The sequence below is a fragment of the Phodopus roborovskii genome, unplaced genomic scaffold (assembly GCF_943737965.1).
Source record: "Phodopus roborovskii unplaced genomic scaffold, PHOROB, whole genome shotgun sequence".
NCBI lineage: Eukaryota > Metazoa > Chordata > Mammalia > Rodentia > Cricetidae > Phodopus > Phodopus roborovskii.
The window spans coordinates 3,333,668-3,356,704 of NW_026126645.1; the positions used below are offsets into that span (position 1 = coordinate 3,333,668).

At 43.2% G+C, this 23,037-nt stretch overlaps 1 protein-coding gene across 2 annotated transcripts in view; it reads right to left on the minus strand.

Moving 5' to 3' along the window:
• Cdc42 (cell division cycle 42) overlaps positions 1-14,392 on the minus strand; it is a 37,691-nt gene extending 23,299 nt beyond the window's left edge. For both annotated transcript variants that reach the window (XM_051173734.1, XM_051173735.1), the window contains exon 1: positions 14,256-14,392. The gene's annotated coding sequence lies outside the window, so the exon portion shown is untranslated. The remainder of the gene's footprint in view (positions 1-14,255) is intronic.
• Between the last annotated feature and the right edge of the window lie 8,645 nt (positions 14,393-23,037).

Below are 23,037 nucleotides of genomic sequence, written 5' to 3' on the forward strand. Positions count from 1 at the left end.
GAAACAATCTGCCTGTACCTTGATCTTGAGCATCCCACCTTCCAGACAATGAGAAAGCAGCTTCCTTATTACCTAGTCCTCGGGATTCCACTATCACAGTCTAGAGACAGCTTCCACAGCAAGGCCCTTCTTGGCTTTAAATCTTTCATCCATTTTCCCTGACCCTTTGGTCTCCATGCTTTTAGGCTTCGTGTGTCTTCAAACATGTGGAGTTGGCTGTCTTCATATTTTAATAATAGTCTGTTTTTCACTATTCTTTTAAAAATAACTTTCTTAGACTATCTTTATGCATATGTGTTTTGTCTACATATGTGCACCACTGCATGTGCAAGTGCACATGGACACTAAAAGAGAACACAGGATTCCCTGGGACTGAAATTACAAGTAGTCATGAGTCACCATGTGAGTGCTGGGAATTGAACCCAGGTCCTCCAGTAGAGAGAGCAACAAGTGCTCTTAGCCACTGAGTCAACTCTCCCACCTCCTTCCCACTGTTCTGGCAGACGATTCTCACCCCTCATGTCTCAGTCTAACTCATGTATTCAGGAAATTTTCCTGACCATCCAATCCAAAATCACTGTTTCCTCCAGTGGTGGTCTGAATAAGAATGTCCTCAGATGCTTGAAGACTTGGTCCTCAAGTTGGTGGCACTGTTCCGGTAGATTTAGAAAGTATAGCCTTACTAGAAGAATTACTGGGTGGAGGGGGGGGCGGCTTTGAGTTTTCCTAGTTTCCTCCTTCTCTGCTTCCTTCTTGTGGATTAAGATGTGAGCTTGTTGCTCCAGATGCTATGCCTGCTGCTGCCATGCTTCCCAGGAGACTCGAACCTTCTGTAACCACAAGCCCTTTCTCCTGTAAGTGGTCTTGATCATGCTTTATCACAGCAATAGAAAAGTAACTAATGTATCTCCTCCTTACACTCTATAGCACTCTGTTCATTTTCCCTATAATATGGTTGTAATTTTTAATTATCTTGCTTACTTATATTGCTTCAGTAAGGAAGACAGATCCAGCAAGATGGTTCAGTAAACATGTTTGCTGCCAAGCCTGACAACCTGAGCTCCATCCCTGGAACCCACATGATGGAAGGAGCAAAACCAAGTCCTTATGCTATGGTGAGTACATATTCACTCCCCACTTAACAAAAGTACTAAAAATAAGATATTTTTCACTAAATTCTCAAGGGCAAGGACTCTGTGTTCTATGTCCAGAATACCAGCCACAATGTAGGTATTCACCCGCTGAATAAATCATACAATCAAGCTACCTTATTCCCAGGCACTTTCATTCATTCTAATACAAGTTATGCTTTCTGAAAAGACTAGCCTCCTCTTTGTCTCCCTCTCACCGCATCTAATGTAATACAGAGCAAGAAAAAATTTAAAATGTTTAATACCTTTAAAACATTTGTTATCTAAAGTAATAAACATTGGAGAAGCATGGAAATTTCAAAGACAAGTAACATTAACTTTCAAAATGTTTTATTTATTATAATTGTATGTATGTGTACACAATGTGTTAAAGTACCACGGTACACATGAAGAGGTCAGAGGACAACTGTTACCAGTCAGGTCTCTCCTTCCACCATCAACTCCAGGATCTAAACTCAAGTGTCAGACTTGCTGGGCCACCTCACCCACCTTTTTATTTTCCCTGAGATAGGTCCTATATATATCCCATGAAGTTACTTCACAGAACTGCTACAAAGACAAACAAGCTAATGCATATAAAGTGACTAGTATAGCACCCAGCACGGGGCTCACTCAGTAACTGGCACCTTAAAATTGTCCCCAATTTAAACTTATAGAAACCAAAACAGCCCTATGGTACAGCTGTAACTACTAATAAGGAAAATTCAAAACTCTCCTTCCTTGCACTTGCCAGGGTTGTCAATTTGATCAATCCTTTGGAAAATCGCATTCTGATCTCAGACACAACTTAAACATTACATCTGTAATCTGCAGCCCAATGGCCAGCAGTGGTATAAAGGATTGCAGCTTACCTCTATTTTACAAATAGTATTACTTAATCACAAAATATTTACCTAGTCCTCATATATGCCCAACATGAGTTTTTTTTTTTTTTGTTTTCGTTTTTTTGTTTTGTTTTGTTTTGAAAACAGGGTTTCTCTGTGTAGCCTTGGCTGTCCTGGAACTTGATCTGTAGACCAGGCTGGCCTCAAACTCAAGAGATTTGCCTGCCTCTGCCTCCCCAGTGCTGGGATTAAAGGCATGTGCCACCACCAGCTGCATCATTAGTTTTCAAGCCAAATGGCATAAAACTCATTAGCCACATGTGCAACTTCATCACTTCGTTTGTGAAGGAATACAGCAATTATCAGTATTCCACACAGTGAGAATTAACTGGATTACTCAATATACAATACTTAACACTCGGGTATGCATGTGCATTATCCGTGTGAAATAATTCAGGTAAGAGAAGTCATAGTGGCATTCTATAATTCACCAGTACTTGTAAAGTTGAGGAGAAAGGACTGCTGTGGGCTCAATACCCATATGAGCAACATAGTGAATTCTAGGACAACCTGGACTACAGAGTAAGACCTTGTCTGAAAAACGCAAAGTGGTTAAGAGCACTGGTTTAATTCCTAACACCTATATGGTGGCTACAAATCATCTATAATTACAATTCCAGGGCCCTCTGTCAGCAATGCACACATGGTACACAGATACACATGCAAGCAAAACATCCACATATATAAAATAAAAATAAATCTTAAAAAAAAATAGCCCCATGCCAAGCATTGGTGGCACAGCCGTTGGTCCCAGCACTTGGGAGGCAGAGGCAGGAGGATCTCTGTAACTTTGAGGCCAGCCTGGTCTACAGAGTGAGTTCCAGGACAACCTCCAAAGCAATACAAAGAAACCCTGTCTCGAAAAACAAAAACAAAACAAAAACATGACTCTTTACTAAGAAAACTGTCAAAGCAAAATGTATTTTTACCATGAAGTAAAAGCCAAATACACACTCCTGAAAATGAAATAAAGACGAGAGATTACAGCAAGATTTGCCCTCAAATTATTAGGACCCACTCACTACACAAATACTTGCTCCAAAAAATGAGGACCAGACTTTAGTTGCTCATCCACCATAGTAAAGGCTCTTGATTGAAGGTTATCCACCCCTAAGGAGGAAAATGGTGCCCTCCAAAACAACAAGTCTCTAGAGTGGGTCAACTCTAAACTCCAACTTGCTATGCATAGTGCAAAGTATATAATGGTACAGGCAGGCTCTGAAGACAGACCAGAAAGGGCAGAGCAAACTTGGTCATTTTTGCAAACAACTGCCCCAGATGTGAAGAAATCTGAAATAGAATACTATGCTGTGTTGACTAAAACGGGTGTCCATCACTACAAGAACAATAATATTGAGTTGGGCACAGTATGTGGAAAAACAACAGAGGGAATATACTGGCTACCTAATTGGTCCATTCTGATAGAAGCATGCCAAGACGGTTGGGAGAAAAATAAATGCAGGAAACCATTTAAAATAAAAACTGCCAGAGCTTGTTTTTGTTACTGTTGTTGGTAATTGTGGTACTGGGTGTTTTTTGTTTCAAGACAGGGTCTCACTATGAAACCCTGGCCTGCAATTTAAGAGATCTGCCTGCTGGATTAAATGTGTGTGCACATGACCAAAGTTTATTTTCAAAGTATGTGACAGGCTGAAGAAATGATTCAACAGTTAAAGAGTACTAGCTGGTCTTCCAGAGGATCCAGGTTCAGGTTCAGTTACCAACACCATCTGTTGGGCTCACAACCACCTGAAACTCCAGTCCCTGGGAATCCAATGCCTTCTAGACTCTGTGTGGTACACAGACATACATGCAAGAAAAAGAAAAGCACCCATACACCTAAAAGTAAAATAATTTTTGTGTGTGCATGTGTATACATGTATGTCAAACCAACAAATCTCCCATGCTAGGGCAAATAATCCAAATTTTGTATATTCTTTGACCTGGCAACTCCATTGTTAAGTATATCTCCAAAACAAAAAAAAGTCTGTAGAACAAGCAGCTCACAGTAACCTTGCTTATAGGAGCAAAAGACAATACTGGATATACACCCAATAGAAAACTGTAAGCAAGTTATAATATAAAGAAATGCCATGAAAATATTTTAAAGCATGAACACATACTGCCTGCTATGGGGAAAACTAGGTCTTCATCAAAATGTGTATGTTGAAGTCTTAACCTCTAATATGTCAGAATTTTTTTTCTGTGCCACACACAGTGTCACATGCCTTTAATACTGGCATTCAGAAGGGAAACCTCTGTTAATTCAAAGCCAGATTGATCTACAAAGAGAATTCAGGCCAACCAAATAGATACAGTGAAACCCTGCCTCAACAACAACAACAAACAAAAAACAGAAAAAGTCTTCAATGGCATTACCTTTAAAGAGTTAATTAAGGAAAATGAGGTCATATGGGTGGGCCCTATCCACTAATCTATTTATTCATAAGAGAAGATTAGGGACAAAGTTATGATGCAGTGGCAGAGCATTTGCAGAACAAAATTTAGGTATGACCGCTGACAGACACCATATCACCTCAACAAAACTGGCATGGTAGAACACATCTGTAATCCTAGCACTTGATAAGCTGAGGCAGGAAGATCACTGCAACATTAAGGCCAGCCTAGAAAACAGCAATAAACAGGCTAGAGCATGATTAAGAGTAAGACTGTGTCTTTAAAACGATGGGAGGAGTCAGCTGGGGCTATCACATAGAAAATCGGAGAGCAGGCAGGTATGTATGTGTGCATGCATATTGGAGGGGTGATGAGGAAATGGCTTAGTTTACAAAGTGCTTTGCTGCTCACACATAAGTTTCCCAAGTTTGGATCCACAGAATGTACATTAAAAGCAGTGCATCTGGCCAGGTAGTGGTGGTGCACACCTTTATTCTCAACATTCAGGAGACAGAAGCAAGTGGGTCTGAATTTAAGGCCAGACTGGTCTACAGAATGAGTTCCAGGACAGCCAGGAATACAAAGACAAACCTATCTCAAAAACCAAAAGTCCAAAGCAAAAAAAAAAAAAAATTTTTTTTAAAGTGCATCTGGACTCCCAGTACTGGGGAGAGGTGGTAGAAAATGGGGTTGGGGTGGAGCAACACAACCTGCTTGTCCAATCAGTGAGCTTCAGGATGAGCAGTGAACTTCAAGTTCAGTAAGAGCTCTGCCTTCTGAACACACATATGCAGGAGCACACACACACACACACACACACAAAAGGGAGAGGAAAGGGGGGAGACAACTGTGTGATAATACTCAAAGATGGCCATGTATAAAGGAAAAGAGACCCCTCAAAAGGAAATAATCATTTCAACACAATCTCAGACCACCAGCCTCCAGAACTGTGTAATATTTTTATGGCAGTCCTCAAAAACCCCTACAGTGCCATTAGATTTCTTAATACATAAAATTTTAAATATCAAGCTGCAAGACCAGACACTGAAGATTTAAGATAAGCCATGAAAAATATTCATCACTTCTTTTAGTAATTCTACTTCTTCAGGTCATTTCTCCAAAAGGAAGAATAGTTTATCAAGAAACAATGGGAGAGGTATGTGTGCCTGGAGAAATAGCTCAGCAGTTAAGGGCACTGGCTGCTCCTCCAGAGGACCCAGGGTGGAAGCCCAACACTCACATGGAGGCTCACAAAAATCTGTAACAGGGGATCTGACACCCTCCTCTGGCCTCTGCAGGCACATGCATGGTGCAGACATACATGCAGACAAAACACTCATACATACTGATTTATTTATTTATTTACTTACTTTTTTGGGTTTTTTGAGACAGGGTTTCTGTTTGTAGCTTTAGAATCTGTCCTAGAACTCCCTCTGTAGACCAGGCTGGTCTTGAACTCACAGATTTGCCTGCACCACCACCAACCTGGCTTGAATTTTTAAAAAATAATTATCTTTTTATATATAAAAAGACAAAAGAACTGGTGGTGAGGTATGGTTGGTAAAGTATCTAGCATGCACAGAGCTCTGAACTCAATCCCTAAAATTTAGGCATAAACTCAGCACAGTGGCACACACCTGTAATTTCAGCACTCCAGAGGTGGAGGGTTAGAAATTCAAAGCCATCTTACATGACCCCTTTTGTTAAACACATACACCACAGAATACTGTAAGATCAAGACAGATGACACACAGAAAAGTAACAATACACCACAGATTAAATGTTATTCTTAAACTATGAAAAATATCAACATGATAACATAGGCTTCGTATTAATGGCCCACCATTTTAATTCCAGCAGAGGTAGGCAGAACTCTGTTAAGTCTGAGGCCAGCCTGGGCTACACAGCAAGTTCCTAGGCCAACCAGGGCTACATAGTGAGACTATATCAAAATAAATAAATAAATAAATAAATAAATAAATAAATAATAAAATTACAAAAAAGTATCAAAAACAAATAAAATCTAAGCAACTAAAAGATCTCATCTACCTGGATTTAAGAACAATCTCTATCGTAATAGGCTTCTGTTATATTAATATGAAAGTCAGCAATAAATAATAAATGCCTATTACAGCAGTATATTCAGAAATTGTCCTCAGAGGCCTTCAATAACTTACTGAATACATACACTGCTCTTTATATAATGCTAGAATGCTCAAAACACCTCGCCTTTACTGGCTTTAAACAAAACTGTTAAATTGTTATTCTCACATTGCTAAAAAATTACATACCAACAAGTGTCAAAAGCGTTCAAAACAGTAACAAATGCAGAAGACAGTCTAGAAACAATAAATTTCTAGTTAGATAAAATACCAGGTAAAGACTGAAGATTAAAAAGAAAAAAAAACAGAGGTTAAGGACAGGGGTCAGGTGGCAGTGTGCTTGCCTAGCACACACAAACATTGAGCACCATAGAAAACCAGCATGGTTGCAAAAACCCAAAACCCTGCACTCAAGAGGTGGAGGCAGCAAAGTCAGAAGTTCAAGTTCAAACTTGGCTACACAATGAACTTGAGGTCAACCTGGGCTACATGAGACCCTGTGTCTCTCCTTAAAAAAGAGACAGAGGAAGGAAGAAAAGGATACGAGGTGGACATACAAGAGATGATTCAGTGGGTAAAGGCACACATTACCAAGTCTTAGTCACCTCTTCCTTTTCTCCAACCCTTATGTATAACTCCCATGTAAATTTTGACAGATTTGTCTTGGTCTTTTTTAGTCACTGATCTACCACCAACTCTTGGAACTGGAACTGTCACAAAGCAAGCACTCAAAGGGTATTGACGTTCCTAAATTAGTAAGACAATGAGTGGTTTTAGATATACATCAAGTCAAACTTGTTTTTTGGATTCAAAATAAATTCTTTATAATATATCCCTCTAGCTTCCTGATCTATTACTATCTGCATAAAGAATCATAAAGAAATAAGACACAACAGGGGAAAAAAACCCTCAGATAAGTCAAAGTCATGTACATACCCTGTGCTGAACACCTACATCATGGTGTTGCCCAAAGGCTGATGGGAATGTTGAAGGTGATAAAGCCCAAGTACAAAAGGTGAAGAACAAGAGCCAGAAGACACATGGGGCGGCGGAGAAGGTACCACTTTGTAGAGGAATAGGAAAAACAGTGCAAAAACATGGAGATGCCAAACAGACCAAACACAGAAAGCTGAAGCACACAGAACACTTTATTGTTATGGATAGAAGGAGCATGTGTCACTAACAGACTGTTTCTCAAACTTTACTGATGTGGGAGGAAAGCACTGCTGGTTCTCAGAAGGGATTCCCTGATGCTGACACAATGCCAATCTCAGCACAAATGCCTTCTGGTATGGGAAAGCCCAAATTCATTTCTATCTTCCTCCCTCTCCACAATCAACATATGCTTAGCTCCCCTTTCTCAGTTTCCTGTATGTGGTATGTACATATGTGCATATGTATGCTTCATGTGTATTAGGGCAATTGAGGTTGTTATCTGGGAATCATCCTCTATCCCACTTCCCACCTTTATACATTAAGGCAAGGTCTCTCAAACACAGAGCTCACCAATATGGTTAGTCTTGCTAATCAGCTTGCTCTGGGAAATCCCATCTCTGACTTCTCAAGCTGGTATTACAGGTGGGTTATTACAACCACTGGCTTTCCTCACACTTAATTTACCCTCTGAGCTATTTGCCCAGTCCCTAAATCTCTTTCAAACCAGACACATGTTGGAACCTAACCACCCAAAATTGTTTTTGTATTTATCTTTTTGTGTGTATGTGTTCTGCCTGCACCAGGTATGTTGTGTGCAGCACCCACAAAGATTTGCCTGCTTCTCTGCTTTCCAAATGCTGTGATCAAGGCTTGTACCACCACCACAACAGTATGTTTTTTGTTTGTTTGTTTTTTAATGGGCTATGTGCTAGGGATGTAGTACAGTTAACAGAGTGCTTACCAAGCATGCATGGAGCCCCAATCTCCAACCTCCACATAAATCCTGCACACATAATCCTAGCACTTGGAGGCAGAAGCAAGAAAACCCTAAGTTCATCGTCATTCCTAACCACACAAGGAGTTCAAGGCCTGCTTAGGATTCATGAGACCATAGCTCAAAAATAAATGGATGGACAGATAGAAGAACAGATGGGAGGGAGGGAGGCAGGAGGAGGGGACTGGCTAAATGGCTCAAAGTACAATAGTTTCTACTATGCAAACCTAATGATTTGAGTTCAATAGCCAGAACCCACATTAATGGTGTAAGAATAGACTCAATAAAGCTGTTCTCTAAACTTCACACAAGTTGTGGCATGAGTGTGGAGGCACACACAATTTTAATTTTAAATCATACATATACACACAAAAATTTTTAAGTTATGTTTATGACTTTGTGTTGGGCCACATTAATAACTATTCTGGTCCACAGGACCAGCCCCTGGGAGTATTTGGTTCTGTGACAGTAGGAAAGATAAAAATGTAGAGATAACAATCTCCACCTGGAATTTTCTAGGATTCATGAGATTAGTCTGTGGGCTGGATGATTGTAAAAACATTTACGTGTGAAGTAAACACAGCCTCTAAGGTCAAGGGTTGGGGCCTAAGAGGCAGTAATAGTGAGAGCAAACACCTACATATGTCTGCCTGCAGGTGACTAGTCTTAAAACATTTCATAAACATTAACTGATACAATCTTCCATACTGTGAGGCAGGTGCTGTTACTAGCCTTATTTTTTGTTTTGATTTTTATTTGAAACAGGTCTCATGTAGCTCACACTAGCATCTAACTCCTATAGCTTATGATCTTAAACTCCTGATCTTCCAACCCTTCGCCTAAGTGCTGGGATTACAGGCCTACATTACCTGTCAGACTTGCTAGCTTCATTTTTCAAAGGATAAACTGAGGTCACAAAGCATGACTTAAGATTGCACATGGCTAATAAATGACAGATCAAGGATTTCAACCCAGGCAGTCTAGCTCCACAGTCTATGCTTCTAAGCACTCAGCAGCATCCAGAACACACAGTGGCAAACTAAAGCAGCAGAAGAGCCTCAAGAAAATGACGTGCTAAATAAAGCAGAAAGCATTAAAGAAAAATAATGAGCAACACAGTCAAATCAGAGGTTCTGGGTTCCTGTGACAGTGCACCAACATAGCAACTTAACTAATACTAAATTTAAAAAGAAACTTACTAAGCTAGAGAGATGGCCCAACTGTTAAAAGCACTTGCTACCCTTGCAGAGGACCCAGATTGGTTCCCAGCACCCACAATCAGCCCTAACTCTAGTTCCAGGGGATCCAACCACCTCTTCTGATCTTTGTGGACACCAGGAATGCACATGGTGCACATAAAACACACATGCAGACAAAACACTCATTCACACAAAATAAATCTAAATGCACACACACACTCACTCACTCTAAACTGGGTCTGCTAGCTCAGGTCTGTAATCCTAACTACTGAAAGGAACTGAGATAAGAGTATGGCAAATTTGCTGGGCATTGGTGGTGCACACCTTTAATGCCAGCACTCAGCAGGCAGACAGGCGGATCTCTGTGAGTTTAAGGATAGCCTGGTCTATAGATGAAGTTCCAGGGCAGGCTCCAAAGCTACAGAGAAACCATGTCTCTCAAAAAAATAAAAAAACAAAAAACAAACAAAAAAAAAAAAGAGTATGGCAAGTTTAAGGCCAATCTTTATAACTTTTTTTTTCCTCTTCGCCCCCAATCTTGATAACTTAATGAGACTCTTAATTTTCAAAAATTAAACACTGTATTTCTTTTTTCTTTTTTGAGTCATGATCTCATATAATTCAGAGTGGCCTAGAACTCCATGTCACCAAGGTTGGTCTTAAACTTCTACTTCCTCCTATACTCCCCAAGTGTTAAGATTATAGGAATGAGGCTGGAGAGATAGCTCAGTGGTTTGACTGCTCTTGCAGAGGACCTGGTTCAATTCCCAACACCCTCACACAGACATAAATGTAGGCAAAATGCCAATGCACATAAAATAAAAATAAATAAATGACTATAGGAATGTGCTACCTTGACCAGCTTCATTTTTCTCAACGGCAAGGGAAGGACACATTTAGGTGACAAAACATTTGAAGTATCTTCATGGAATAAACAATGTCCCAAGGTAACTGGTGAAGAGGAACTCTGATACCATGAACTTAAATCAGCAGTGACAAAGCTGAATGCCACTAACAAAAATGCTTCAGTAAAATAAGTTGGACAGAAGAGATGAGCATCTAAAAGTAGAAACTCAGGAGAGGCAAAACATCACATGACAGGAAACTTGACACTGCAAGGGGGAAGAAGGGAGCAGAAATAAGCTACTATTTGCCAACAAAGAAATACAGGAAGACGAGGAAACAGGTTAAGTTTGGATACATTTTAGGAGAGTAAGAGAATAATTACCAGATCATTTCCTAATTGATGGCAAACTTTCCAGATAGCATGGCTGCAGAAGACACTGCACTTAACAGACAGGGTCAAATAAGGAACTTAGCAATAGTTTCAGTGACTCCAGATTTGGATATGACTGGCCAGGCAAATAAAGTAATCTCAGCAAACAAAACATGAAGGCCTGCCTATAGGATGCACAGAAAATGAGAATGTTAACCCCTCACACATTACCAAATTCACTCATCCAACAAATACTTATTAAAAAGATAAATGACAGCCAAACAAGTCACAGTTCTGGATTCACAGAACTTATTTATGTTCTATCAGTGGAAACTGACAGCAAACATTTTGCAACAACTGAAAAGGCACTATCATGGAAACACAGAATAGCCCTTTTAACATTGAGGGACACAGAGAGCTGTTTACAGGAGAAAAATGCACCCACTATGAACTATTCCCCTTCATAAGAGATCTTATAGCCTAAAATGATTGAATGTTTCATATCCTCTTAAAAAAAAAAGAGAACTCCATTTAAATTGTAGCACTATAAATCAAAGCATAATTTGACCTGTGCTTCCAAACCCTATTAGTGATCCTTCCCAAAAAAAGGAATACATAATTTTCCAAATTTAATAGCTTTTAGATATTTTTTTATTTTTATCAGTGTACACATAAAAATAAAGATGCTTCTTTCACAGATCATAAGATGAGATGACAAGTGAGGCAGAATTAACTAGACTCAGTGGATTACAAAAGAGGGGAACATATTGGGGATAGGGTTGGGGTGGCAGAGAAGGGAAATAAGGATGAACATGATCAAATAAAAAACACTTTGCATGCAAGTACGAAAGAATAAAAAACATTTTTAAAAATATTGCAAGTACAAAAAGAAATCCTAAGAAAACAAATCTTGACATTTTGTAAACTTCAGGATTCAGTCTTGATGGGCTTGCTTAGAATACTGGACAGGGGAAATGTGTTACTAAGCAAAGGGATTGGTCACTATATGAAAACATCCTAAGGAAATTTAACAGAAGACAAGACACCTTTGGGTCTTGAACAAATCACTTATATATATTTTAAAGCTCCTTTTTAATACTCAATTATCTTATTTCCTTGACTCAGTCTAAAACTTAAAAATCCAAAGTAACTGTTTATTAATTTTTATTTATTATTACTGTGTGTATCTGTAAGTGTGTACACATGCATGCTGGCAAAAGTGTGATGATCTGGGGACAGTTTTTTTTTCCAAAATAGGGTCTTACTAGCCCTCACTGTCCTAGAACTCTCTATGTAGACAAGGGTGGCCTAAAACTCAAAGAGATACGCCTGCCTCTGCCTAAGACTGAAAGTGTGGAACACTAAATCAGGCTAGATGACAACTTCAGAGAATCTGGATTCTCTCCTTCCACCATGGGTTCTGGGGATCCAACTAAGGTAGTCAGACCTGCCTGACCAGTGCTTTTATCCACTGAACCATCTCACCAGTCCAGATGACTTAATTAAAAAGAAAAAAATTACAAATTGGTGCACATACAAACTTTTTAGACACAGAAGGCTAAAAAATACAGTAGGAATACAGTAGGAGGTAAGAGCTCCAATTTCAGACTCCTATGTCTCATCAAGGCTACCAACATTTTGGAAGAGTCAAGCACCATACCTACAAACTACAGGAGCAAATCTGAATACAACCCTCTGGTGTTTCTTAACAACAATGCTATTTCCTATACAAATGAGTAATAACAGAAAATCCTTTCTCAAACATGAGCCACCCTTACAAGGGTGCATCACATAGGAGGCCCTCATTTGCCCTGCGATGTTAATACCCTTCAGCACTGGTGCATTTTATACTCAAAGGACACAATTCCAGTGATACAAGTCTAAAAACATTACTCAAGTTTTGGAGGTTAAAAATTAAAACCAAGGGTGGTACCTTAAGAAATTCATGCCTGTAATCCCAGCACTTGGGAGACAGGGACTTAAGACTATCAGTTTCCCTTGACAGAACATAAATAAGTCCTATAAAGAGAGACTTAGCAGGAAGAAATGTCCCTTTAAGGTTAAGGCTAGCCAGAACTAAACATGGAGAACCTGTTTCAAAATAAAAAAAATAAATCGAAAAGCCATTTTTAATGGTGAAACTAAAGCATGCAACTTTAAGTTGCAATTCTAACAAAGACAAATCAGATATACAACTAAATTATCTTTTCAGCTCACTCTTAGCACCATGCACCAAATTCAGGTTCCTTAGAACAGTGTGTCAAATTGCTCCCACAAGAAAGTTCAGACAGCCAAGGGGCCCTTTAAAGTTCATGCCTACCTAACTGGCTGCAGTCAGTGTGTATTCCCTAGCCCAAAAATAACCTGAGCCCAAGATTTCTAACCTTCCTATATCTTAGGTGCATCTCGGGCAGCCATCAAGGCAGGCAATATGATTTCACAAAAAATAAAATAAAATAAAAAATAAAACCACCACCTTACTCTGAACCAATGTGCTGAGTGAAGTGACCCACTAAGGCCACAAGATATGTCTTAATTTGGTGAGCCCTGACTTGTAGGAGTTAAAACTCTCACCCCTTAAGCTGCGATGACGTAATCTTCCACACTGCATTTCTCCAGGACTTAAAGGGGAGGAAAGAGGAATTAAAAAAAAAAAAAAACCAACAAAGAAAATTTCCTGCTAGTAATGAGGAACCGAGCAAGCGGCCAGGCGGGGTTTCGGGAGGTGCTTAGGCAGGTCCCGGAAGGCAAGGAGGCCGGCCCAGTCGTGAGAGCCCCGGGAGCCGCGGGGCAGGAGAGGACAGTCAGCGCGGGGTTAGGGACCGCCGAGGGGCGCAGGCGCAGAGCCGCCCGGTCCGTCACCGCGGCCCCGGCCCCGGCCCGGCCCTGCGGCCGCAGTTCCGCTCCCCTCCCCCGCCCGCCGCAACGCGTCCACGACGGAGCCCGGGAAGCAGGAAGTCGAGGCGGACGACGTAGCGGCAGCCCCCGGCCTGAGACCCAGCCCTACGTCCGCTGCCCCGCGTCCCGGAGCCCGCGGGCGGCCGGAGGGGGAGGGGAGCGGGTGGGATGGGTGTGCCTGGTCCTCCCGCCGCCACTGACAGCTCGACCGGGATGCGCCCTCCGCCGCCACCATCCCCGGCCGCGCCTCGCCACCATTCGGGCCCCAAACCTCTCCGCGACCCCGCCTCGTTCCCCTGAGAACCCCGGCCCGCGGGCGCACGAGAACGCGGCAATCCCTCCCTCCAGGCCCGCAGGCACCGGGACGCCCCCGACCACGAGCATCCTCGAGGACCGAGGGAGGGCGGGGGGCGCGCGACAGGGACCGGGCGGTGCAGAACACACTCCCGCAGGGAGGCTACTCGGGCCCCGCACTCACCTCAGCTTCTCCGCCGGGGCGTTGGCAGCACTGCGCGGGGCCTCCTCGGCTGCCGGACAGGGGCACGCGCCTGACGTCAGTACGCAGAGGACGCACGGTTGGGTGCCCGCGGAAGTGGGAGGGACAAAGAGGAAGAAGGGGCTGGAACGGCCGCTGTGGGCGTGGCTTGATGGTAGCTCCGCCCGTGTCGCGCACGCGCGGGCCGCTTTCCTCCTACGCTCAAGTTCTCTCTGCACCTTTTAACAGTGATTTTATTCGTAATAAAACTATGAACAGAAATTTTCACAATGTTGTCACTGAAGTTTGTTTTTAATCCGTGAAACTTTGTGAAGGAAAGCATTGTAAGTATATTTTTATTTTTTATTTTGAGACCAGGCGTCGTTATGTAGTCTCTGCTGTCCTATTACTTCTGAATAGACCAAACTGTCCCAAAACTCATAGAGATCCAGCTTCTTCTGCCTCCTGCGTGCTGATATTCAACACCATGTCTGGACTGTCTTTTTGTTTTATTTTGTTTTTGTTTTTTGAGTCAGGGTTTCTGTGTGTAGCCCTGGCTGTCTGGAACTTGCTATGTAGCCCAGGCTGGCCAGGAACTCAAAGATCGGCTTGCTTCTGCTTCCTGCGTGCTGGGATTAAAGGTGTGCATCCCAATTCCCAGGATACCTTTCTTTAATGACTTTTGAGACAGGGTCTCATGTACCCCAGACTAACTTTGAACACAAATATGTAGCAGAGGTTGACCTTGAACTCCTGATCATCCTCCTCCCACCTCCCAAATGCTGGGATTATAGGCATGCACCTCCACACCCTGCTTCTTTTTTGCTTCTCAAAGAGGATAGTGACTTGCTGTACACAGCTTTCTGAAGCCCACAGGCCCTAAACAATCTGCCTGTCCTGGAGTGAGAATAAAATATTGCCCTGGATTTTGTTTAGAGCTACAGACTTGTCTCCTCAAAAAGGCCCTGCATTTACTCTGCCTGGTTCCTCTTCCCTGGCCCCTCGGTTGACTCTTGAAGGGGTTCTAGCCAGCCTGAGCATGACAAACATGGCTCTGGCAAGCCTTGTCCTTCTCCCCCATTCCCTCTGTCTTGCTAAAAACAGATTATAATCCTAAAACTAGCCACCAAAGTCTGTTTCCTCATTTGGCCACTTCCTCCTCCTGAGGCTGACTACTGATGTCCAACTATAAAATATTGTAGTCCAACAATCAAAAGCCCCATTTGTCTTACCTAATTAACCTGTCCAGTCAAACTTCATCCTAACACAGGATTTCCCCTTTACCTTTATAAACTGCCATTTGCCTATGGGCCACATCTGTCTCCTCTCAATCCAGAGGCAGTCCTTTGTCCTCTGGGATAAACATCCCTTCCCTCCTCTTCCTTGTTCTCATTCCCTTCTCCCTGGTCCTCTATCTCCTGTCTTTGTCTCTTATTCCCTGCCCTCTGTTCCTCTGGGGCAAATGAATCTCCTTTGTGCTGAGAACTTGATCTTGGGGTGTCTTATACTAGTTCCTTCAGCTCTGGTCCCTCGGATCCTTCTACCTTTCCTGTCTTCTTGGCACCCATTTATTAGCTGTCTTCACTGTTGGTGTCCAAGCCGCTAGAGAATAGGGATCCTATCCTAATCTCAGATGTTCATTTGAGGGCTAGAAGTGTAGCCCAGTGGGTAGAGTGCTTACCTAGCATGCACGAAGCTCTGGGTTTGATCATAGCTACCACTTTAATAAACCAAGCATGGGGTGAACAGCTGTTATCCCAGAGCTTGGCAGGTGGAAGCAGGAAAATCAGAGGTCATCCTTGAAGGCACAGTCTGTCCTGGGCTACATAACACCCTATCTAAAAATAAGAGAAAAAAAAAAAGAAGTCCGCTTAGTTGGGCATGACACTGCATCCAGGAGGATATGCCATTGAATGTCAGTAATCCTAACTTGAGGGCTGGAGCTCTGAGCTTACTGATATGCCACAGCATCCAGGTCTATGTGGGTCCTCACACTTGCATGGCAAGCACTTTACCCACTAAGCCACTCCCCATCCTGCAATCTACTTCTCTCAAAGCTGCATGTCAAATGTAGCCCCTCTCCCAAGGCTGCATTTTACCATGTGGGCATTGCCCCATGTGGACAATCTTACACTGTTGGAATTTAGGTTGTCTTGCCAATTGTAAATTCTTCCTTCAGTGCCAGGGTGGAAACCAGGGCCTACCAATGCTAGGCAAGTGCTCTCCCACTCAGCTACACCCTCCACTCAGACTACCTCAAATGTCAAATTTTCACTATCACAAAATAAATAAATAAATAAATAAATAAATAAATAAAATCAATTTCTTCAACCAGAGAGAAACTGCTGGTTTTCTCTGTTTCCAAGGCCGACTGGCTATGTCCTTTCTTTCCTCCTGCCTCACAGTCCCATGAATGTCCCCCAACAATGACTGCCCTTTCCACCAGCTGCCATATCTTGATGGGGTGTCACCCAACTGTTTGGCCTTGCTTGCACTTATTCTGGGAACAAGAGACTCACTCAGCACTTTGTCTCCCACTTTGTCTGAAGGCACCCTTGACCTTCCCACCACCCCAAGTTGGAGTGGGGTTACTCCTTGACCGCAATCTATCCTATCCCTTGCTGCCAGCCAAGACTCCAGTCTCTCACGTCTCCTTCCCCTGGTTCCCCTGGCTCTAGCTCCATTAAATTAATAGGATGGCAGCCTGCAAAGTCTGTCTTAATTAGGGTTCCTATTGCAATGATGAAACGTCATGAACAAAAGCAACTTGGGGAGGGAAGGGTGTATTTGGCTTACTTTCCCACATTATAGTCCATATTTGAAGGAAGCCAGGAAAGGACCTCAGCCTAGAGGAAGGAGCTGATGCAGAGGCCTTGGAGGAGTGCTGCTTTGGCTTGCTCAGCCTGATTTCTTATAGAACTCAGGGCCACCAGCCCAGGGATGGCACCACCTGCAATGGGCTGCCTTTTTTCTCAACTGAGTCTCCCTCCTCTCCAATGACTCTAGCTTGTGTCGAGTGGACATAAAACTAGCTTTCACAGTGTTCCACAACTCTCCTTCTCCTGTAGTTCTGGTTCGAGTATCTACTCCATGGCTCTCAGGTAGTGGAAGCCTGGCCATTTCTCCTGAAGCAGCCTCAACTCCTGCTTTCGTGTGGAGCTGGAGATGAGCCTGGAGCCTGCTCCTGCCTGTAGGAATAGATGTGTAATCCAGGCTTGACCAGTCTCAGCATTGCAGGCACAGCTGCTGCTGTATCGGCAGCAGGCATGGGAGGTTCTGCTCTGGAGCTTGGCGAGAACTGTCCAGTTGAATGATTGGTGAGAACTGTCCAGTTGAATGATTGGAGTTGCTGAGGGCAGGTGCGAGTATGGCCCTGCTGACAGCCAGCCTCTTGCTCCTGAAAATGGGAGCCATACAAGCCGTACACAAAAGCAAGTGTCAGGAGCATTGTGCCATCCACTGGGTGCTGGCTTGCTTCATCAGTTCCATTTGCCAACAGACATCATCTCCTGCCTGGACCAGGTTAAATGGGTTTCTGTCACAAACACAGGACTTTTATTCCTCTGCTATTTTTTTTAATGTACATTGGTGTTTTGCCATGGGTGTTGGATCACTGGGAACTGGAGTTAGACCGCGCTGTAAGCTGCCATGTGAGTGCTGGGAATTGAACCTTGGTCTTCCTGAAGAGCAGTCAGTGCTCTTAACCACTGAGCCATCTCCCCCACCCCTGTTCCTCTGTTCTTTTTACCCTCCCCTAGTGATGAGCTTACTTCTCATTAAGCTCTAGCCAAGATTTTTTTTTTAACTTTATGAATTGTGAGGGGTGCACCCACTGAGCCAGCCATCTCACCACCTCCAAACACAAAGCTCTGGATGAAATCGCTCTGCCACCTTTCTCCTTGCCTGTCCCTGTGTGGTACTTAGCTCTACCCCCTCTCTACGTAACTTCCACATCTCCATCTCCTGCAGGTCCTGATACTACATTCACATCCAAATTCCCAGCCATCAGCATCCCCTGAAGTTCCTCCCTCTCGAGTTTTTCCAGGTTTTCACAGGGTCTTGGTACATTGCTCTGACTGACTTCAAACTCCCGGCACTTGGCTGGCCACAAAATCCTGATCCTCCTGTCTCACCTTCACTAGTGCTAGCATCTCAGACATGCTTCACCACATCTGGCAGGGATCACAGCTTTGGTCAACATCAGCCTGTGTACTTTCCCACCTCTGTGTCTCTAGATTCTGCTGTTTTCTTTACTGTCATCAAAATCCTCTCCTCCACAGACTAGCTTGGCCACAGGTCTGAAGCCTCTTAATCATCTCTATGATACTTTGTATTAAGTATGGGGGTGGATAGAGAGATAGCTCAGTTAAGAGAACTGGCTGCTCTTCCTGAGGACCTAGGTTGGATTCCCAGCAGCCACATGGAGGCTCACAATCATCTGTAACTCTAGTTTCAGGGGATCTGAAGCCCTCTTCTGTCCTTCACAAGTACCAGGTGCACACATACACAGACATGCATGGTAGCAAAACTCATATACATAATAAAATAAATGGACAGTCTTCCATTTAAAGTATGCCACAGGGCCTGTAAGATGGCTCAAAACACACACACACACACACACACTGCAATTTTTTAATATTTAAAGTTCAAGTTCAGACTTTGTGTGAAAAGAAAAAGATGTGACAAGTATAGTGAAGGTTATAGACAATACGAGGGAGATTATTTGCCTCAAATACCCGTTTGACCCTCATAGTACACACACACATACACACACACACCACAAAGATTGCAAAATGACATATGAATGAACATAATGACACTCCTTCTACAAAAGCCAGCTCCCTCTGCCACTCCCAAAAGTGATCTTTGCCTCTTTCAAAGCCCCAGAGCACCATGGGAACCCTGCATAAGCCCTAGCCTCTTCTACAAGGACTGTGGCACTCCAGGGGCATGCAGATGCCTTGAACATGAAACATGGGCTGAGCATGCTGGGCAGGAGGAGACTTTGAATGGACCCTACCCTACCTATCCCCAGTGCCTGCAGAGAGGCAGGATGATCCAAGCCCTGCGTGAAGGAGACTGCCCTGTGGTCTGTACTCCTGAGATTTATCAGCGTGAACCCTAACTAAAAACTTTGCTCAGGCTGGTTGTGGTGACACACGACTTTAATCCCAGCACTCAGGGGGCAGAGGCAGGCAGATCTGTGTGAGTTTAAGGCTAGCCTGGTCTACAGAATGAGTTCCAGAACAAGCTCCAAAGCTAAAAAGAGAAACCCTGTCTCAGAAAAAAGAAAAGAAAAAAAGAAAACTTTCCCCATGATAGTAAAAGTACAAAAAGAAATGACAATTATCACAAAAACCCAGCAACTGGCATTGCCCAAGGAGCTTCTATCTAGAAGGGAACAGGAGATATAGCAGGATAATTCTAAGGCTTGGATATTTGCTTTATGATCACCCATTGTATTTGTATATCTGTTTTATGGGGGGGGGGTTCTATAGATAATAATCTCATAAATTTCATTTCATGAAAATTATATTAAAATAAAGTATCTTTGGGCCACGCAGTGTCACACATCTTTAATCCTACACATGGGAGGCTGAGGCGGGAGGAATTCCACAAATTCTAGGCCAGTCTAGGCTGCACAACCAGACCTGTGCTTTTTTTGAAAGACGAGGAAGATAGATAAGCTTAGTTTTCACCCCCATCAGAAAATAAATAAATAAACAAACAAACAAGCTTCTCTTTGCTAATGGAGATTGCTACAGAAAACCACAACCAGTCAAAGTGCAGAGTTGTGCAGCCCCAATGGATACATCCACAAAACACTCCCACACCTAAGGCTCAGGGGACATTGCAGAAGAGGGGGCGCAAAGAGCGCAGAGCCAACGGATCAGGGACATTGCAGCGAGACTGTGTCTCCCGGTAACATCAGAAGCTGGACCTGTAAAGTCTCACCAGTGTGGCCTCCCAAATATGAGCAGAGCAAGGACAACCTCAGTGGACATGCCAAACCCAACAGGAAAAAGCCCAAGAGGCCGCAAATCTACACAAAGAGCTACGGGCAAATGAGTAAAGCTGGAGAGCAAGAGGTGGCCCTCCCCGGGAAAGAACACACCAATTGTTTGTCCAGGGCCAAATGGCCAGCACTAAAAACATACAAACAAATAACATTACATGTACTCAACAGGTATATATAGGACTATATACATATATACACATATATGCATGAAATAACAATTAATGAAAAAAGAGGCAATAAAGTTGAAGGAGAGCAAGGAGGGGTCCCTAGGTGGGCTTGGAGGGGAAAAGTTAAGGGGAAAATGTTGTAATTAAACTCCAATCTCAAAAATAAAAAACAAGAGCTGGGAGATGGTGGTGGCACACACCTTTAATCCTAGAGGCAAAGGTAGGTGGAGCTCTGCAGAGTCAGGCTGGTCTACAGAGTGAGTTCCAGGACAGCCAAAGTCTCAAAAAAAAAAAAAAAAAAAAAAAAAAAAAAGTAAAAAGAGAGGGCTGGAGACTGGAGAGGTAGCTCAGGAATTAAGAACCCTACCGATGCTGCTGGCATAGCCTGCTCTATGACCCAGGTACCCATGCCCTATACAGCCCCTCCTGCTAGCCTCCTCCATTTGTGCCCACATCAATCAGTAAGGTTGCCCAGGGACCTGGACTTTTCTTAGGAGTCAAAGAAGACTCACTGAACCTGCTCTCTGACTGACTTTCCTTTGACTGGCCCAGGCTTGCCCACTTCATCTCTATTCACATCTGTGGTGGAAATAAGCTAGGTGACTGAAGACAGATGATGCGATAGAAAAGAGAAAGAGAAAAATACAGAAATAGCCAAGCATCTCTGCCTTCATCCCCTAGGATTCAGGGAGACCCCACACAAAGATCAAGTTCTAAGAGGAAAGCAATCTAAGAATTGCTCTTGTAAGCCAGCTAATTGTCTTTTTATCCTGGCACTTAGCTCCTTAGCTCCTCCTGGCCTTTGTAACAAAGTCTAGAATCTAGAACCTATGAGGCCCTCAGTGAGTGATCTTGTCTACCTCTCTACCTCATCTGGACCACACACTTGCTCACTGAGCTCCAACATTGCTGCTTTCTTTGCTGTTCCTTGAACAGGCAGTGTTTATCAAGTCTGCCTCGGAGTGTGCTTGCTGTGTCCCTCAGTCAGCTCATCCTCCTATAGTCTTGGCAGGAAGCTTACCCCTTTATGGAGACCCTCCCCTGCCTGGGTTTATGTGACACCCAGTCCTATTTCACCCACACTTCCTTCTCAGGGCATATCACTATCTCGTGATCTCACTTCTTTAGTTTTCTTAAACTCTGTCTCCCCCTGTTAAAAAGACTGTCCAAGGACTTCCTGCCAGGGTACAACCTCAGTGCCAAAACACATCACACACTCAGCCATGTTACTGATGCTCTTTTCACTTGGCAATATCAATGGATCAGCCTAAATGGCCACTGGCCAATGGATGGATATGAAACAGTGGCATTTGTATACAACAGAATATTATTCAGTCATAAAGAAAAAATGTAAAACATTATACTGAGATAACTCAGACTCAAGAGGATTGATACCACTTGATCCCTCCCTTTCTGTTTTGTTTTGTGTTTGTTTTTCTGTTTTGTTTTATTTTCTTTTTTTGAGACAGAGTTTTTCTGTGTAACAGCCCTAACTGTCCTGGGACTGCTCTGTAGGCCAGACTGGACTCAAACTCACAAAGATATACCTACCTCTGCCTCCCCAGTGTTGGGATTAAAGGCATGTGCCACCACCGCCTGGCCAACCATTTGCTCTCTCTTGAATTCAGGTTCTTGCTTCTAGTTGTTATATATGTGTATCCATGTGGGAATAAATGTGTGTGGAGAACAGAAAACTAGTAAGGAGCTTTTAAGAATTGAGGTAGAGGAGGGCTGGAGAGATGGCTCAGCTGTTAAAGGCTAGGCTCACAACCAAAAATATAAGAGAATTGAGGTAGAGGGTAGGAAAGACAATAGAACAAAATAGGTGGGGAGATACAACAGGGAGAGAGGGGAAGGACCAACGAGATGGCAGAATAGTAGAGGCACTTGCTGCCAATCCTGACAACCTAAGTTCTGTCCCCAGGACCTACAGAGAAAACAAGCTCCTTCCTACCTGTTGACTTTTCACCTCCACAGTTCACTGTACGGTACTAAGTACAAATGCACTGATATAGTGAGTGAAGATTTGGGCATTTTTTTTTCAGACAAAATCTTAAGTACCCCAGGCTGGCCTCAACATCACTATGAACTCCTGATACTCCTGCCTCGGTTTCCTGAGTGCTGAGATAACAGATCCAGCTGGAAGTCTTAGTAATGAGGTTTGTGGACCATGGGAAATAGTAAGCCAAGAGAGAAAGGGAAGAGGTAAGATCAGAATTCAGTATGTGAGGCATAAAAATGAGGGATTTAGCTGGGCGGTGGTGTGCACACCTTTAGTCCCAGCACTCGGAAGGCAGAGGCAGGTGGATCTCTGGGTGTTCAAGGCCAGCCTGGTCTACAGAGTAAATTCCAGGACAGGCTCCAAAGCCATTCAGAGAAACCCTGTCTCAAAAAAACAAAAGAGAAAGAGAGAGATTTAAACAGCAACCACCAGAGAAAACCTCACCCAGCACTCAAGAGGCAGAGGCAGGCAGATCTCTGTGAGTTCCAGACCAGTCTGATCTACAAAGTGAGTTCTGAGACATCCAGGGCTGTGTAAGAGACCCTGCCTCAACATAATAATAATGATGATGGTGAGGGAGGGGTGGAGAGATGGCTC